Source organism: Sphaerodactylus townsendi, linkage group LG02 (assembly GCF_021028975.2).
Source record: "Sphaerodactylus townsendi isolate TG3544 linkage group LG02, MPM_Stown_v2.3, whole genome shotgun sequence".
In the NCBI taxonomy this organism is placed as follows: domain Eukaryota; kingdom Metazoa; phylum Chordata; class Lepidosauria; order Squamata; family Sphaerodactylidae; genus Sphaerodactylus; species Sphaerodactylus townsendi.
In genome coordinates, this window is record NC_059426.1 from 39,578,168 (window position 1) to 39,598,283 (window position 20,116).

The window sequence follows — 20,116 nt, forward strand, 5'->3', positions numbered from 1 at the left end:
AGGAGAAGGTTCAGATCAGTATGAGAGGTGGGGTGATGGCTCAGTAGTTGAGCATCTTCCTTGCATGCAGAATGTCCTAGGCATGTAATCCCTGGCTTCTCCAGTTAAACATGGAACTCCAGTTAAACATGGAACTCCAGTTAAACATGGAACATGTGTAATTCATGGAACCACCAGGTAACTATGTGCTTATTAGTGCAATCTTTTGTGGGCGAAAGCATTGTGAACAATTTGTGAAAGATGGGTGGTGAAATAAAATGTAAGGGGTTGTATGATTGTATGATTTTTTTAATAAAAATGTATGCCTTTAAAATTTTTTAGAAAAGTTTATTCTGTCGTACAGGAAACTAGGGTAGGTGAGAACATAATTTATTTAAGGTGGCCAAATTTTGTGCTTTGGCATGTTTAACAAGGAAACAGCAGGCTTAGGCTTTTTATTAATTATGTCTATAAAACTGAAATCAGCCTATTGTGTGGCTTTGGAATTTTATTTTATATAGATGTGCCGATGACTCTGTGCATCTCAACAAATAAAGATAAGTTAGTTAATATGTAGAAAAAGACAGGTGGTCACAAAAACAGGACCCCAACTATGAATGAATACTGAAGTAAAAAAATGAAAGAGAGGGACCAAATGTGTAATAGTTCATTTTGATAATCAAGAGACAATAGAAGGAGGAATTAATGACACAGTAACTTCTTTCTCTCCTAAGTATTACACTGTATGTTGCTGCATATGGGACCAAGCCATTGTGTTTGTAAATTTCTCTCCCCTCTCATGTGTGATTCAATATAACAGCATCTTCCATTCTCTGTGTCTGTTTTTGCCCCTCACTGACTCATGACTCTCAAGCCTGCTATGCTGCCATGGGAACCTGCCTGAGACAGTGGGCTTCCATTACATTTATTCCCTTTCATCCTTTTTGAAAGTGAAGTGAATTTGTTCAGTGGTGGTTGGCATTAAAGTGCATCCATTTTACAAAATTTGTTATTTCGATTCTGAGCCAAATAATGCTGAACAAAACAGCCGGGGGGGGGGGGGGATATACAATTCTGAACTTTCAAGTTCATAAATATGTACCTATTTGTAGAACTTTAATCTTCCTATATCTCCTGGAAATATTATCAGTGTTGGAGCATCTGAATTATGCAAATAAATTGGTGAACAGAGCAGAAACTCTTGTGCTAAAATATTATTTCATCCTGGTATTCGCTGGGTTTCTAGAAGGTTCCCTGTGGGACCTGACCAGACATAGACCAGCTTAGGTTCAGCAGAGGGTACTAGTATATAACTCAGAACTATTGCCCAGGAAGTGATTGCTGTGGCATGTACTCTACCGTACTCTGGTCTGGGGGATGCTGGACTCTGTTGAGTTTCTAATGGTGTACTGTTAAAAGAGGCAATGCAAACTTTTAAATGGAAATAATAAATCCAGGGCATGATAAAACAAGGCACTCGCTTCTCATTTTCGTGGTTGACAATCACAGTAACCTCTACTGCCAGACCTCCTGCTAAAGCCAATCATTCTGTGTATCCCTTCAGTTATATTGCCTTATTGATCTATAATGCCCTGTGGTATGACATGTGGAACCAAGGAGCTTACTCAAATTACTTTCTGCTCTTATTTGTATGTGCAGGCTGAGGAATGGACCTCAAATAGCAAGAAAGGAGCATTTTAATTTCAGTGCATAGTGCATGTTAAGTTTCTCTGGGTTTGGTCCTTGTAGGCTTTGGGAAATGGCCCAGTTAGGGATGAAGATACAGGCACAATAGACACTCTGAGCTTTTTTTTTTTTTTACTTATGCTTCTAGGTAGAAAAGTGAAAAAGGTGGAGTTTACTGATTTAACAAAATGAGCTAGAGTGGAATTGCAAATGGAGACACAAATGGAGAGAGACAGCGTCCAGTGTGGTGTAGTGGTTAGTGGCAGGCTGTGATCTGGGAAATGCAGGTTCAAATCCCTACACTACCCTTTCATCTATGGCCTTGCTTCCCCTTATGCTTCACTGGGGGTGAGGGGGGGGGTAGTCCTTTCCTGTGGAGCACATTTGTCAGTGGTAGAACCTTCTGCTTGTGTATGATCAGCATCTTTCAGTGAACTGAAAAGCACCAGAAAAAAAGCTCGCTGCAGCCCACCCTTTTCTGCAACAGTTAGAAAAGGAGCATCAACAGAAGCATGACTTAGAATCCAAGCTAGTCACATTTTGCACTTCATATATCAATACTGTTGGGTATTGGTCTGGGATCAGTAGTGTCATCAGGAATGGACTTCTGGGTAGAAGTTCAGGGCTCAATCTTTTTTCTCATGTCCCATTTCTAAGAAACAATTTCCCAGTCTGTTATTGAATTTTAGACTGTTCACCAAGTAAGTTTTAGATACAAGACTTTTCTATGATTGTCTGTCATGATGAGCTAATTTATCTGTTTGATATTGTTATATCTAAATTAGACAGCAGTTCTATCCCTACATGGTGCTTCCATGTACTAAGTCATTCAGGGGGGCATGAGTCATGACTGCCTAGATGGGAGACAGTCTTAAGCTAGGATAGCAGAAGAAAAAGCACAATGTTGAATTTTTTTAGTATGCCATTTTATGTGTGCTTGTGTCTGTGGTGCTACGTAACCTCATGCAACCTCACTTGGCAATGCTCTGACAGAAGTATCCTTCTGTGCCAATTGCAAACTAGATTTATTCTTAATATATAATTTAAGAAATCCTTGAAACAGTTCCCTGCTGGGCAGTGTTAAGCAGAGCTACACCTCTCTAAATTCATGGGAATCAGTTGACTTAAAAGGATGCAACCCTGTTTGGGGTTGGGCTGTCCATGGGCTATTTCATCCCCAACTCCTTTCCTTCTACAAATAGCAATTTTTTTAAGACAGAGATTGAAAACTACACATTCCTGAAATATTATCTATTCATTGTTTTGAAACATTGTTCATTTTGTATTGTGCCCAGTTTATGGGACAAAGTTCAGTTATGTAACAAATTATTTTGGTGGAGTGCTGTGTGGTTTCCGGGCTGTATGGCCGTGTTCTAGCAGCATTCTCTCCTGACGTTTCACCTGCATCTGTGGCTGGAAAGTGTTCTTACCATACGTCAAGGGAACCACTGACCGCATAGGAAAACTGTTGAAGAAGCATGACCTACAAACAATCTACAGACCCACTAAGAAAATTCAACAGATGCTACGTTCAGCAAAGGATAAGAGGGATCCTCTAGCTACTGCAGGAGTCTACCGCATACCATGTAGCTGTGGACAGGTCTACATAGAAACCACCAAACGCAGCACTCAGACACGAATCAAAGAACACGAAAGGCACTGCAGACTATTTCAGCCAGAAAAATCAGCAATAGCAGAACACATAATAAACCAACCTGGACACAGAATATTATTTGAAAACACAGAAATTCTGGACCACTCTGACAACCACTATGTCAGACTACACAGAGAAGCCATTGAAATCCGGAAGCACATGGACAATTTCAACAGAAAGGAAGAAACCATGAAAATGAACAGAATTTGGCTGACAGTTTTGAAAAACACTAGAGTCAAGACAGTGACTAATCAGCTCCACACAGACACAGGATGACTACAGATAATCAAAGGGAACAAAGGCCAGACTACTTCTATTCAGATGCCTCACCTATTGACCTTGCTATCTCCATTGTTACTCACATGCTACACTCCATTGTTACTCACTGGCCAGGCCACTCCTATTCAGATGCCCTCACCTATTGACCTTTACTCACAGGTATATATACTCCACTTGCTTTCCTTTCCAACTATCAGATCCTCTGAAGATGCCAGCCACAGATGCAGGCGAAACGTCAGGAGAGAATGCTGCTAGAACACGGCCATACAGCCCGGAAACCACACAGCACCCCAGTGATTCTGGCTGTGAAAGCCTTCGACAGTAAATTATTTTGGTATTTGAAGTCAGTAGTAAAACAAAACATAAGCCCTTAAAATGAAGATGGAAACAAACAGGTCATTAATTGATTCCCTATTCAGTTCCATTTATTTACATGCTCATTATTACCTTTGTTAATGTCAACTGCTCAATTTCTGGTGAAAGTTTTGCTAAAACAAAGACTGGGATCCAAAGTCAACATTTTAAAAGCTTGGGCTTTTCTCAGATGTTTGGAAAGTGCAGACGTGAAAGCTGAATGAAAAGGATTTGATTTGGGTTTAAGCAGACTCAAATACATCCATTACCAAGGCCCCTTTCTGAATGGGCCGTCAAAAGCAGGCCACGGTCACTTTCTAACCCATTTTTGGGTGGGAACTTCACAGAGGTCCCACCCCTAAAATGAGTCAGGGCCGAGGTTTAGCGGCCAAGCTGCGTTTTTCAAGAATCGCTGAAAACGTGATTCTTTTTGAAAAACCCAGCAGCAAGCTGGCGCCATGTGAAGGGCCCAACAGGAGGCTGGTTTATTGAGCCAGCCTCCAGCAATGGTGGCTCCACCGGCGGCTACCATGCTGGGTTGGGTGAACCCTCCCAGGAGCCATGCTGGTTGGGTCAGCCACCCCACAGGCTGCCTCATGCTGGATAAGCTGTCTGGTGGGGTTGGCAGCTGCCAGGCTAAGCAGGCAGCCCAGAGTGCAGCCCCGGAGCCAGCTTTTTTTTTGGTGTATTGTCCCTGTGTTGCTGTGGTGGGGCTCCAGGGGGTCCCTTTCCTATACATGGCCTCCACCAGCACAGGTGATGGAAAGGCGTGAGGGCATGGGGTTGCCTGGAGGGACATGGAGGCATGGGACCTGCTAGCAATCTGGGAGGAGCCATCCATCCAAGAGGCGTTGGGCAGGAGCCACCACAACCTGGATGTCTTTGTTCTCCTCATCATCCTGAAGTTGGCCAGTCACTCCTCGTCATTCCAGACTCCTAGGACAAACTTCTCCCACCACTTCCTTCTCCAAGTATCGGATATGCAGGGGGCACATACCAGGGCAAACCAGCACTGTAGGGCTCACCGGTGTGCTGCTGGTCCCTGCAGGCAGCTTGGTCAGGGAAGCCGCTCAGTCGTTGAGGTGAGCGCCTCTGATGCCTGCATGAAATCTTTCCTGTGTGGCTGCATAGCTACGCAGCCGCAACCGGGGGAGGGGGGAGCGATTGCGAGGCACCTCTGTGCGAAGGTGCGTGGGCCATGGCTACAATGGCCCATGGCTACAATGGGTTAATTTATCCCAAGTGCAACCCACTGTACATTTGCTATGCGGAAAGGGCCCATGTCAGAGAAATTTCTCCTGGTTTCATAAGGCATTCAAAAGATGACCCCATCCCTGACTCTTCTCCTGTAGCCATTGTCTACAGAGAGCCCTTTGGACACATGTCCAGGCTCTTCCATGCAATAGGAAGTGCTGCAAAATTCCACGGTCCTGCTGCTTACACAGAGGAGCCTATGCATCCATGTTCTTCCCAGGGCTCTTCCCAGTGATTGGCTGAACATTAAGACAGAAGGGGTATGACAGGTAGGTGTGATCATCTTCTTCTCTGAGCTGAACTTCAGTAGTAAACCTGACTACCATGCACATACACCCTTGAACGTCATACATATGATTTCACTTCCCCCTGTGCATTGGGGAAATTTCTGCATGTGGGTCAGCTTTGCTTAGATAAGGGCACTTGTACAGACTTGGGGTCACAATGATTAGCATTGGATTTACATCAATGTACTGTGTGTAGAGTTGGGGTGAAAGCAGCATATGCAGAAAGACATTTGCAACTGCAGCCAGATCTCTTCACTGAGGATTAGTCAATCTGTCATTATGGTGATTTTCCTTACTGATATATGCTATGACAAGCCGTTCTGGGGTTGTTGTGTTTTTTTTTTTTTGGAGGGGGGCGTGATACACAGAGGATGCATGTGCAAAAGCAGTGTTTATAATGACTTATGTTAAGATTAACAAAAGTGACACTAAAATATGTTGTGCCTTTGACTCTAATGATGAAAACTTTGATTTGCGGTATGTAGTATTTAATGGAGCAAGTCTGATGAGTCTTCAGGAAAAAGTGCAGCTGGTTACACTGGTGGTATCAGAGGTGATTAATTTGGGCTATGGGCATGAAAATCCATAAATAAATAATGTACCATCACCACAACCACCACACCCCTACCCCGCCTCCTTGATTTACTAAAATAGATTTGCTGTTTCAGGGAATCTTAACCTAAACCCTAAGCATACACAAATCAAAAGCATTGTGACTTTAGGAACTGTCACCTTGTTTTTTGGGGGGCGGGGCGGGGGGTTTAGCTGATTGTTACCTTTCTGAATTGTAACTTTAAAATTAGGAATCTTGTATTTATTCTGGTCAGCTAAGCAAATGAGTAGAACATATGTAGGAGGAGACACAACTTAGAATAATCTCCTACAATGAAAAGTTCATACAAAATCCTTCAGAAAGTTTTGCAAGCATGCTGTGAAGGTTTTGGGATTCAAGCAAACGAACGATGCCGATAGAACTGGCCAGTAACTTAAGTCAAATGAATATGAGATTTTTCAAAATCTGCTTGGCACTCATAAACAATACATCTGTTTAAAAAAGTATACTTTGTGTAGCAGCCTCCATTTATGGAGAAATGCATTATCAACTTAAATTTCTGTTGCTATTTAAAGGTTGCAATTTCAGCGATTTTGCATTTTGATTTTAAAACAAAATGTGGAAAATGAGAGCCATTGGTTCTTTTAAACCAAGCAAGACCTGCGTCTCAACTACAATTGAAAAAAAATCAATAAGATATTTATATAGAAGTTGATAGCATCTAAACAGGCTTTGAAACTATTAACTAACCAGTCAAATAAAGGAATGCATTTCTGTGGACAAAAATCAAGATAGCGAAAATGTTAAATCATTAAAATATAGGTGGTCATATGGACTGTGCTGATTTATACTGTGAACTTTTTTTTCAGTACGTATGAAGCATGCTAACTAAATTTGGGGATGATCGCTTATGTATGAACTGCAATCAACAGCTTGTTTTGTTCACTTAATTTAAAAGAACAAAGAGACCCACTCAATTGCAGTGGTTTGTTTTTGTGTGTCTTTGTGCTTTGCCATGTCCCTCCTTAAAATAATGGAAAACTGACATTCTTATTTCACATTTGTCTTCACAGCTTCACAGAGTCTTGTACTGTTTACCAGGGAGTCTATAAATCCTACTGGGAAAAAAGTGGGTCCTAAAATTCTACAATTAGGGTATATTCTGTATTTACCTGAAAGGAAGATTACTATAAGGCAGTCCTATTTGAAATGTTATTCACAAACACACAAACTCACACTCACTAATACAATATTGGATTTAACTGTAAACTTTATATGACCACCTTTTTTTGACGCAATAACTGTGAAAAAAATAGTCTTGCATTTGAGTAAATACTGTATTACTTTTAAGGATTGGGTGTTTTTCTTTTTTTCCTAGTTTTTTCACCCTCCCCCAGATCTTACTAAAGAAGATTTGTGCCTATACTATATATACCATATGGTGACATATCTACTGTAATCCAATCTGAAATTCGTTCTGAATTTTTCTCCTTGTGACTTGAGATTCAGACTGCAGTTGCATTTCTAACCTGTTTGCCTTTGTGTGAGGAACAAGATGTGTCTACACCACCTCCTCTGTAGAAAGTTTATTCAAAAGGATTAACTCTTTGAGTGCCTCTATCCTTTTACCCCTCTCCTCATGTTTTGACATTTAAATATATGGATGGAAAACATAGGCTGAGAAAAGCTTTGTACAATTAAGCCTGAAGAAATCAAAATGGGAAGCTTCGAGATCACTTAAAACAACAAACAAACAAACAAAAACCCAAACCAGGAAAAATGCATAAATGCAGCAGATCTTACTGGAAGGCGTGTACCATAGTTGTAGCACTTGTGTGCCAAAATAACTAGCTTTGAAATAGCACTAAATGAGAAATATTATACAGTGATATTTGTAATTATCGATGATGTTCTTAACACCCGTGTGTGTCTGTCTACATATCTAATTCACATATGCATTTTTATGTTCCAAAAAAATGTACACATTGATTAAAAAACCCTCTCTGCTCAAGTCAAATACAGAATGTAACTGATCTATTCTAAACTTCCTGCAGTTAATACTGTTCTAATTTTCAGCAAAGCAAAATGTAACAGTTTTCTCTAAAAGTAAAGGTAAGCACCAGGTCATTACTGATCTGTGGGGTGACATCACATCCTGTTTACCAAGCATACTAAGTTTACAGGTTGGTTTGCTGTTGCCCTCCCCAGTTGCCTGCACTCTTCCCCAGAAGCTGGGTACACATTTTACCGACCTTGAAAGAATGGAAGTTCTTTAGGAGACAGAAAAAAAATGACTTAAGTGAGGGAACAAAATTATAAATCTATTTAATGCATGTAAGAAAAAAGGATTATTCCGTTGACGATGAAGTTCTTTAAGAAGAATCTAAAAAGGAATCCTTTCCATATAAAATGCAATCCATCCCCCTTCCTCCATTTGGAAAGACGCCAGTGAAGAACGTACAAGTTGTGTGTTTAGAATCAAGGTGTCAACCTGATTTATACTGTGAAGTGTTAATGGAAGCAAATCATAATATTTTGCATTAAATGTGTCCTCTCCATAATTAGAATTCCCGGTGCTAGCTACATAACAGCAGCAGGAAAATCAGATTCTAGTTCCTTTTTTTTATTAAAGAAAGTTTAGATTTCAGATGGCCACTGTCATATAGAAAGAAGAGGACCCTCTGTTTTATCTCCTTTTTGTTTTTTTAATTTTCCTTTTCAGGCTGTTGATCACCAGAATCTAGCAAGAAGTGTTTTAAGGGGGCGGTGGGAGGGGGCGGGGGGGAGGAATCCTGGCTGTAAATGTGCACAATATTCCACATTATATACATGTCATTTCTGAGTACTGTTGGAACGATGCAGTGTCAAATCTGTATGACAGATTGAGGTGAAATCTGGGAAGGGAGAGCTTGTGAAGATATAGCCTTGACTGAGTCAGGCACCCTATAGAATTTATCCTGCAGGCTATAAGTAACCAGTTTCATCACATAAAAGGAGGAGCGGAACTGGGATAATTGTCTGCTAATTTAACTATCTCATTTGACCGTACTTATATTATATTTCAGAGTAACAATGCCATCTAGTGATTAAAAGCTAAAAAAGAGATTTTTTAAATTTTCAATTCCATCAGTTGGGTAGATAGATGCCATGGTCCTTCTCAGCTTATAATACTCGTTGTCTTTTACTATTTTGATGATTAATCTGCTAACATCTACAGTGCAAAGCAAACAGATGCTTTTAAAAAACCCCGAGCCAGTTTTCTGACAGAAGGAAACCTTTTGTATGCATAAGACATGCAGAAGATAAAACACCCACTGAGAGTCCCTGTTAGCCTCAGAGCTAAGATTACAGAAGGAACGTTGAAGATCTGTTAATTCAGGATAGCTTTCAAAACAGTTCCATCTCAGATGATTCTTATTTGTGTGATTATTTCTTTACAAAAAGACACCCTGCACACGTCTCTCTAGAAAAACACAGCATTCACTTCTGCCCTTCTGTGTTTTCCAGATTTTGCATAGTGGCTGACAATTCCATGCCATGAATGGAAACAGGTCATTTTAGTCACGGTGCCATTTGCCTCTGTGTAGCTGCTTTCCATCTCAGTGCTAGACAGGGTAACTTTGCTGGCAAGCCACATTGCACATTACAAAGGATTGCTTAATGAGTAGTCCATGCATTTACCTTGGGAAAATAGTACCTAGTACCTGGCTGTGACATTGGTTTGCATCCTATACTTTCAATCTGCTTGCTCAGTGATGTCCTTTCGTTGTGGGCATGTTCCCCAAGCATTATGCATGTTCTCCTTGCACAAAAATACTGAAGGGTTTAAGGCCTGAAATTCACAACCTGAAGTCTGCATTAAAAATGAAAAGATCTTTTCACAAGCCATCTTGTGTACACTCTGTGTGTGTGTGTGTGTGTGTGTGTGTGTGTGTGTGTGTGTGTGTGTGTGTGTGTGTGTGTGTGTGTGTGTGTGTGTGTGTGTGTGTGTGTGTGTTCACATAATGGAACCAGTAACAACATCCAGTCTGTTTTACAAAAAAGGGAGGATCATGAGAAAGCATACAGAAAAGAGGAGTGGAGGAAAAAGTAGAACTCACACTCACAGTCTGAAACTTTTGCTACAGATTTGATTTGTCAGGGACTGTCTAGAGAGCTGAAGTGTACCATGTTGTTCAGGCAGATCTCAGAGAAATGAATTACTGAATTTGGGTGCTGTGTGGTTTCCGGGCTGTATGGCCGTGTTCTAGCAGCATTCTCTCCTGACATTTCGCCTGCGTCTGTGGCTGGCATCTTCAGAGGATCATCTTCAGAGAATTACTGAATGTTTTAAACTAATTAAGCGGCAAAAGACTGACTGGATTGAACTAAGGCCTATCTAGAATGTAGCCTTTCTTTCAACAGTGTCCAACACAAGTGCCCCTAAGAAGGTCTCCAGCAAGGCATGCTGGGAATATCTGCTCCCCATTTGGGTCTCCAGATCTGGTTGTCCAGAGGTTTCTGGCCTCTAAACATGGATGTTGCAATGTTTCAGTAAAGGGGTTGATAACAATTATGTGGTACAGGAAAATGTTTCAGCCTTTTTGAAAAGCTAAATTAGGTAACATCCTTATGCTTTGTAATGGATTCCATACATTATTTGAAACGTGTTCTCATTTTTTTCCTGAGACTACTGTGAAATAATTTCATTGAAAAATATTCAGTTCTGCTGATTTTAAAATGAGAATGATTTCTTTTGTCTATCTGGTTCATAACGTTACAAATCTCTGTAATGTTCCACCAGTCCTTTTTTAAAGAACTAAAAGAAGCCCCAGCTTCTTAAGTTAGTCTTCATGGGGAACATATCCTATGTCCTGATGAGTTTGGTTCTTTAGTGTCATTTTATTCTTTTCAAGATGAAGTGGTCAAAACTGTACTCATTTTACATCTTCATCCTATGTATCCTTACTCTGAAATACATCTGAGTTCAGCAAGGGTTGATACAGAAGTCTATTTGCATTTATTTGTCGCTGGAAAGACAAATATCCCCATCTTAAGCAAAGTGTTCAAGTGAGTTGTGGCCACAGTTTTAGGCTTTCTTGGAAGAAACTGATTATGGTGATCCATTTGTACCTGGCTTCAGGCCAGGGTTTAGGAGAGTAAGTGGTTTGGTCATGCAGGCTGATGATTTTCCCTGGGAGAAAACTATCCCTGCCAATTCCGTGTCATGTCAGTGGTTTTTTACGCCACTGACCACAGAAGCCTCTTAGAACAGTATATTAGGGTAGTTTTCAAGGGACCACATTTTGCTGTTTCCACTCCTGCCTGAAAAACAGGTTCCAGAATGTGATAATGGGGACAAGTGCTTGGCCACACACAGCAGTAAAAATATGGGGCCCCACAGAATTCTAGCTGATCCTCCATGTTCTGTGATTTATACATGGAATCACTGGGAGAGGCTTTCAGTAGATGTTGGGTTTGATGACATTAGTATGAGAATGACACTCAGATGTATGTACCCTTTTTCACTGAGTCAGGTGAGACAGTAGATGTCCTGAATCAGTGTTTGAAGGCAGTAATGGGCAGAGGAGAGCCAATCAGCTGAACCTCAGTCCAGATAAGGCTTCTATGATGTTGACTGACAGTAACACCAAAGGAGGACTGCAGAATCCACCATGTTCTGGATTGGGGTTACAGTCCCCCTTAAAGAACAGGTGTGCAGACAGTGGGTTATTTTCAGGCACAGCTGATCTTTTACGCCTTTAACCTTCTTCTGATTCACCCATCGCAGCCCTTCCTGACATGTGTGATTTCACATGCTTTGGTTTATTGAAATATGCTCTATTTGAGGCTGCCTTTAAAGACTGCTCATAAGCTTCTACTGCTTCAAAATGCACTGGCTACCAGATACAAGTTCCAGGAATAAGTTACCAGTTCTAAACTATGTCCCACTAGCTGCCAGACATATTCATATTTTATTCTTAAGGCAATCCCCCTTCCCTGACTTTTCTCCTCAGTGAAGAACCTAAACCATCTTACAAAAATGCCAAAATTTAATGAACAATGTAAACAAAGAACACTTTAAGAGAAAATAAATACCACAAATTGTGCTCTTTGGAGCCAGATCAGCACACAGCTCTTCCTCAAGGCTTGGATGTCCCTGCCTCATGGACCCTAGTAATTTTTTCCCTCTAGATTAAAAAGCCCCAGATGCTTTTAATTTTCATTTTGGTTGCCCTTTTCTTGATTTTTTGAGACCTTTGATAGCCTTTTTGAGATGTGTTGACCCTAACCATGTGCCATATTTTTATAAATTCAGTTCGCAGAATTCTGTTCAGTGGTGTTGTCTAGCAGGCATCAACAGCTCTTCTCTATGGATGAGAATTTTCCATAGACAACAAGTTTCTGGATCATGGTCAAGGATTTGTACTATTATTGTTCTTCCTGAAAAAAAATCAACAGAATGGGAATCCCCCACCCCCTTCCCTGCTGTTCCTTAATATTCCTGACCATGTTAAAATTTATTTTGGTTAGGTGTTCACTTTCTGAAAGCAATGGGTACATGACCACAATTTTTTTTGCTTTAGTGCTCTTTTCACTTTTGTACTTAAGATGGGTTCCATCATCTTGGTTTCTTAGAGATCTGGGTGATCTGAAAATGGCTGGGAAACCTATAGGGCTGAGTTGGCTGGAAAGTGGAGTGAATTTGACAGAGCATAATATAGAGTTGATTTGATAGCCCAGTGATGGCAAACCTTTTCGAGACCAAGTGCCCAAACTGCAACCCAAAACCCACTTATTTATCGCAAAGTGCCAACACAGCAGTTTAACCTGAATACTGAAGTTTGAGTTTAGAAAAAACAGTTGGCTCTGAGGCGCGCGCTACTCGGGAGTAAACTTGGTGGTAGTCAGTGGCTGTGCTTTGAAGCAACTATAGAACGCTTCGAATGGGTGAATCACGACCCTAGGAGGGTTTACTCAGAAGCAAGCCCCATTACCAGCAACTGAGCTTACTCCCAGGTAAAGGATCTTACTTTAGTTCTTCTCATGAAAATCAGTGGGGTTTAACAGCACTTAATAGGGTTACCTACACGTTGTGCCCAGCGGCCCAGGCCAGCCTAGATGTGTGGGGAAGGGATTTTCTGCTCCCCCACATGACGAACTCTGTGTGCGCGTGCCCACAGAGAGGGCTCCGAGTGCCACCTCTGGCATGCGTTTCATGGGTTCGCCACCACTGTGATAGCCTATGAGGCAGTAGTAATAGTGGTAAAGAAATCATATTTCCCTGCTACCATTAGGTCATAGCTGATTCATTAGGTCATAGCTGACTAGAGTTCATAGCTGTTTAAGGTATTTTGGCACTTACTGTCTTGTAGGTCTGAGACAGTTGTTTTAGGAACTGATGGTTTGTTGTGACCCCTTTGCAAAGTTTTGTGCTGGTAAAGTCTCTTGTTGAATCAAAGAGCCAGAAGGGACCATATAGGCCATCTAGTCCGGCCCCCTGCTCAATGCAGGATCAGCCTAAAGCATCCCTGGCAAGTGTTTGTCCAGCTGCTACTCGAAGAACTCACCATCTCCCAGGGCAGCCAGTTCCACTGCTGAACTACCCTCACTGTAAAAATTGTTCCCAATGTCCAGCCATTACTTTTCCACCTGTACTTTATACCCATTTTATACAAGTGCACCCTGAATTGGATGCCGGTTGTCATATTTAATTCATGCCATAGAAGTGCCCAGGATACCAAGTAGTCTGTTTATATATCATGTCAACATGGTTACCTGCAGGACTCATTAGCTCTCAACCACTGTCATTCTGGCTTCAAGAAGTGCTTTGCGAAAGAGACAGCTTCAGATGATGATCTCCATTTGAATGTAGACAAAGGCGAGTGTGCAACCAAGAATCTTCTCCAAAGGGAATTTATGCTCACTGTGGGGTCGATTGCAAGTGCATAAATGCTGCAGGACTTGAGAGCACATTTTCCAGAGCCCCTGTTACTCTAGATGCAGTTGTAATGCCATTCCAAATGCTCTGGACATGCTAAAGTTACTTCCTGAAATGTAGTTTTCTCGTGTTCCTAAATCCTCCATAAAGCAGTAAGCAAACAAGACAGTGAACATCTATTGAATGCCTATTTCACCCTCAATTACTATGCAACATTCTTTCATAGCTGTTCCTTGATTCTGGAAAGAATTTTATGGAGCATCAGCAAAATAGATACTATGAATGGTATGTCTAAATAATCACTCCTTCCTGTTTTTAAACATTTAATTAACATTTGTAAATAGGTCCAATGGACACCGCACCAATTGCCTTGAATGTTGAAGAGAGGCCGGGCTACTCTTGATGGTGGCTGCAAACAGAAAGAAAAACACCAGGCATCTGTTGCCTTTCCCCTGGTTATTTTCTCCAGAAAGAAACTGCCCCAAGCTTCTTTAGGCTTCTGTTTCTCCCCCACTCAGAGAGAGTGGAAGGGTGCACCCAGCCAGTCAGAAATCTTTGGATGCCACTAACACCAGTGTTCGTATGGTTGCTCTGAGCCTGGGGCAACGATCAGAGCAGGTTTAAAAAAAAAGATGAACATTCTTGTTGGATACTAAGTATGAAAGATTTTCCAATGTTTCCTTTCCTTTATTGTGTTGAATTTTTGCAGTAGCCTGCATCTCATGTTTTCAGAATCCCAATTCAACTGGAAGCATTTCTAAAATTAATTCGGGAATTGGAGGTTCTTTTTCTTTGCATTCTCTGACCAGCATTTGTGGGCTGGTGTACTCTAGTATTGGTAAGGTCAACAGAAGGCAATGCACACAAGCGTAAGGAACTGAAGGCTGCGGGAAACAGCACTTTGTGCAAAATACAGGAAAGAAAGAACAATGCTCGTAGCATTTGAATGCCTTTTGAAAAATAAGACTGGGAAATTCAGAACTTCAGTATAAACTTTCCTGTCAAGTTTCCCAGCATCCACCAAGAGTTCACATTCCCTTTTGTTGATTAGTACATCAACAGATATGGAAGGCTACCATGGTAATGGAGGTGGTTGGTTCTTCTTGAAAGCTGGTACTTACCGAGCATCACGGTCATGGTGCATATTGCATCATGGGAAGAATCGTCATGTTCCATGCTATGCTAATGTATTGTAGCAATAGCTATTGCCTGTCTCAACATTTCTGGTTTCCACTCTCACTCCTGGCTCTTCTGAGTCTGTTGTCTTTCAAAATAACCAGTTCAGTCTGGGGCTATTCTTTGTTTTGGCTGAAACATTCAGGCACATGAGAACTGTTCAGTCTGATCACACAGATATTTCCCCGTTGCCAAATGCCCCTGAATTCAATGGGACTTGCTTCAAAGTAGGTGTGCAGACGTCTGTAGAGCCCTTTCTGTCCTGTAGAACTTGTTGTAACTTTCTCCAAAAGCGATTGATGCTTAAAAATAAGAATGCTCCACTGGAAATTAGAGACAAGAATTATTGCAAGGGTGGGGAAAATATAGCAGATTACCTAGGAGAAGTTCAAATCAAAGAGGCAAACTGGAAGAAAAGTTGCGAAGGAGGGGGGTAATAATAAAAGACAAAAATAATGATATAATTATTGTTTCACATTTCACTGACTAAGATGTTGGAGGAGGTTATTTTATCCAACCAAAAAATTAGCAGATTTTAGTAGTTGGGCAGCCCAATCCTGAGTCTTGGGGAGGTAAAAAACAACAACTCCCCACCACCAAAAAGCCCTCCATTGGGCTCAAAATTCCAAGTGCCGACATCTGAGGCAAAATCGGTGCCACACCTCTAGAATGCTCCTGCTATACTGCAGCGGCCACTGATAGCAAATTTGCCCCAAATCAGCGGCCACTGATAGCAAATTTGCCCCAAATCTGCCACCATAGCCCCCTGCCCCTCCACAATTCCCTGTGCCCCTCCGAATCGGGCCATTAGATATATAGATAGAGAAAGGTTTAATCCCGATTTGGATAAAATTAAGTAGCTTCCCAAGTGATGCTATTTTTGCATCTGAGCAAGTGAAATGAATGATCAAATTAGTTTGTTTTGCACAATGACATGTGCTGCTGTTTTTCTTCCTGAGAATACACTGATTAAATTCCATGAGTACTGTTATTTGCTATGTTTTGCCCAACTTGTAAGTGTGTGTACATGCAGATTTTTTTAAAAAAATACCTCCTTTAAATACCTGGCTAAAATTTGAGTAAATTATGAATTACATTTCTAGATCAAGGAATTGTATTTATTGAATAACATTGATCTTTTTGGTATTTAGTTTTACTTGCCTTATCATTGTTGCATCACAGCAAGCCTCTGCCATTATTTCTGCTAACAAGTTTCCACTTTAATTCTAGTAAATTTCTAAAATTAATTTCAGAATTGGAACATGCACAGTTGACTGTTCCTTCAGTGCATTTGGATATCTATGTGTGTCTGCTTTTAAAACGCAGCTTAATGGTAATCTTGATGCTACAGTCTCATCAAGGATCTTTTTCTGCTCTGTTTTGAACGACGTGCTTATGCACTTCTCTGCATTACTTAAAACACCATGTACAAATGATCTTGGTTTTACTGTTATGTATAATCATATTCATATACCCAGCTTTTAGTTTTGTTTATATAACAGTGTATTCAGACATAACAGTGTACTCAAGACAGAGGTGCTCAGGAAAAGTGAGGAAAGGGAAAAGGCTGGAGCATTTTAATCATGTCTCAAGAGCAAAATCTCACAATGTTTGGTAAACAATGCCAGCACAGCTCTCTGTACAAAATTAAGGCAAAAAAGTTGACTCCTAGTATATTAGACCTTCTTCAGACTGTCTGAAACTTTAAAATCCCAACAGAAATTTGGATGAGAAAACTTCACAAGTATCATTCCCTTTATCCAAGTTGGCTCACAGTGTTGGAAACTGCTTTTGTTGGAGATGCTTGAGCACAGAGGCGTAGCTACCATGGAGACATCCGGGGACAAGTGCCCCGGGCGCCACCTTGTGGTGGGCGCAAACATTGCAGGTTCGTTAGTGGCTTTTTCTATTTTTCAGGGTTTTTCAGACTATTGCCAGGTGACTCTCCTGATGATACCAGCCAAGTTTGGTGCAGTTTGGTTCAGGGGGTCCAACGCTATGGACCCACAAAATGGGTGACCCCATACTCCATTATTTCCAATGGGAGCTAATAGTAAACGGCGCTACCATTTTGAGGGTCCATAACTTTGGATCCCCTGAATCAAACTTCACTAAACCTAGGTGGTATCATAAGGATAGTCTCCTGCTGATAGCACCCAGGTTTGGTGCAGTTTGGTTCAGGGGGCCCAAAGTTATGGACCCCCAAAAGGGGTGCTCCATCCTCCATTGTTTCCAATGGGAGCTAATGGTAGATGGGGCTACCCTTTTGAGGGTCCATAACTTTGGGCTTCCTGAACCAAACTTCACTAAACCTGGGTGGTTTAATCAGGAGAGTCTTCTGAAGATAGCCTAAAAGTTTGGTACTGTTAGCTTAAACATTGCTCCCCTGACAGGCACCCTCACATTTTCCCCAGGTTCTCTCTTTAAATCCACCTCCTTTGGAGTGGATTTAAAGGGAGAATCTGGGCTCCCAAGATTAAAAAAAACATTAAAAGTATTGTTGAAGGCTTTCAAAAACCAGATTCAACTGGTAGTTGTGAGTTTTACAGGGTGTGTAGCCGTGGTCTGATAGATCTTGTTCCTAACATTTCGCCTGCATCTGTGGCTGGCATCTTCAGAAGTGTATCACAGAGAGAAGTCTGTTATAAGAGAAGGCTGGACACAGTGTATAATAGACTTCTCTCTGTGATACACCTCTGAAAATACCAGCCACAGATGCAGGTGAAACATTAGGAACAAGATACACCAGACCACGGCCACGCAGCCCAGAAAACCCACAATAACCAACATTGAAAATGATGCTGTTTGGGGTGGGGAATCTACCCTGAAACAGCATCACTTTCAATGTTGTTTAAACTAGGGAGCCCAGAGTATCCCCTTAAGGTGGATTTAAAAGGAGAATCTGGGCTCTGTAGTTTAAACAACATTAAAAGTGATGCTGTTTCAGGGTGGATTCCCCGCCTTAAAAAAATAGCATCACTTTCAATGTTGTTTAAACTAGGGAGCCCTGGGTGTGTTCAGATTTGTGTGTTGGGCCATGTTCTATAATGCAATGGTGACTTTGAGATGACCTGGTGCAAAAAATGTTGTTTGGTCGTGGTGGGGGAGGGAGGGTGCCCAAATGGGGGGGGGGCGCAAAACTCAGATTTTGCCCCGGGTTCCATTTACCCTAGCTACACCCCTGCTTGAGCAGCCATTGATTTGGCTCACAATCTGCTGGCCCGTCGTAATCAAGGAGCTGAGGTACTTTTGGTCGCTTCACAAGCAGCTGTAGCCTGATCATCAGGTCACTTTTTGAACTGTGGTACCAAGTGCATGTTAACTTTCCCATCCATTGCCCGCTGGTTTGCTGGGATCCGCTGTCAATTGTTTCAGAGGCTGATTCCGCATGGGCCAAAAACAGCAGTGTGAAAACAGTGTGAAAACGGTGTAAAGGGGTTTTAAACAGTGGAAAAGGGTTTATACTGTTTTCACACCATTTTCACACTGCTGTTTTTGGCCCATGCAGAATCAGCCAGAGAGACAGAAAGAAAGCCAATCATAGATATACACTGGAATCGTTAGGTTATTAATGAGAGAGGTCTCTTTCAGGCTGACGTCTTAACCATTATGCAGGATTTCGTTGCTGCTTAGAGACCAGTTAGGCTCATTCCGCACACGCAGAATAATGCACTTTCAAGCTGCTTTCAGGGCTCTTTGAAGCTGTGCGGAATGGCAAAAACAGTTGTGAAAGCAGCTTGAAAGTGCATTATTTTGCGTGTGCGGAATGAAAAAACTTTTTGATGTGTAACATTTGGAATTGGTTCTTTCTGGGACCTAGATTGCACCTTAACTGAATTTACTTCTTCTTTGATGACCATCCCAGGATGCCACTCCAACATGCTTTGGTTATCTTTGTATTTCCAAGAATGTGCAAGGCAGTAGGTTTTCTGACATTGAACTGCATTGCACTTTTAACTTGCATCTCGCTGACAGAGGGCTGTTCATTTCTGATGCAAATGAGGAGTTGGGCTTAGCCTGGGATAAAGGGAGATGCATGGAAGCTACCTTAATAATGGTCTGCATTTCTCCCTTTTGTGTTGTAGGTAAGCAGGGGATCAAGGCCACCTGGCTTATTCACCTCTAGTTTTTTTTTTTGGTCAGCCCAAGTTCACTGCTCTGCTCACTTCTCATCATGGAAGCATTGCAGTTTGAGCCTTGTATTACAAGGGTAATAGCACTAAGTTTAGGGATGAACAGACTGCCCATCTTCCTTTTCACTGCTCTACCATATCATAAGTCCTCTTATTTGGATTTGGAGCCAGTTGCCCTCTCTCAGCCCAACCTACCTCACAGGGTTGTTTTTGTGAGAATAAAATAGAGGAGAGTGGAACAAAGTTGTAAGCCATTCTGGCTCCACGTTGGGGAGAAAAGAGGAATATAAAGATATAAAATTAAAAAAAAATCATTCAAAACCACAAAAATGAGGAAGGAGGTAAATTTAGTAATTACGCATAAGGATCCCAAGATAGATAACAAAGGTCTACGAGAGGATGTTTGCTTGCTTGTCTGAAGATGTTATAAATGACCTTTTGTTCTGTTTGGCAAGAATTGTGATTTAGGTCCTCTTTTCAAGTACACTCTTGCTTCCATGTTGGGATTGTTTTATGCTGTAGTCAAACTAGCTCTCAGGCTTACTAGCATTTCCCCTGTGGTATTTGACAGCCTGTTAAAGGGTAGTATTCTGGCTTTAGTGTCCAACTCACACATCAAGTGGGTACCAGATGGCACTTCATGCCATTCCATTAGACCTTTAGTTTTATGGGGAAAATGAGCAAACAGTGGACACCAAATAATACCAAGTGAATTAGGTGAGCATATAGAATATTTAGATTAGTTTTCAATCACATTTTGTTCACACTCATCTGGTTTCCTAGGTTATATTTTAAGCAATACTTTATTATAAAATGTTTGCAATAATTTTGTCAGCACTT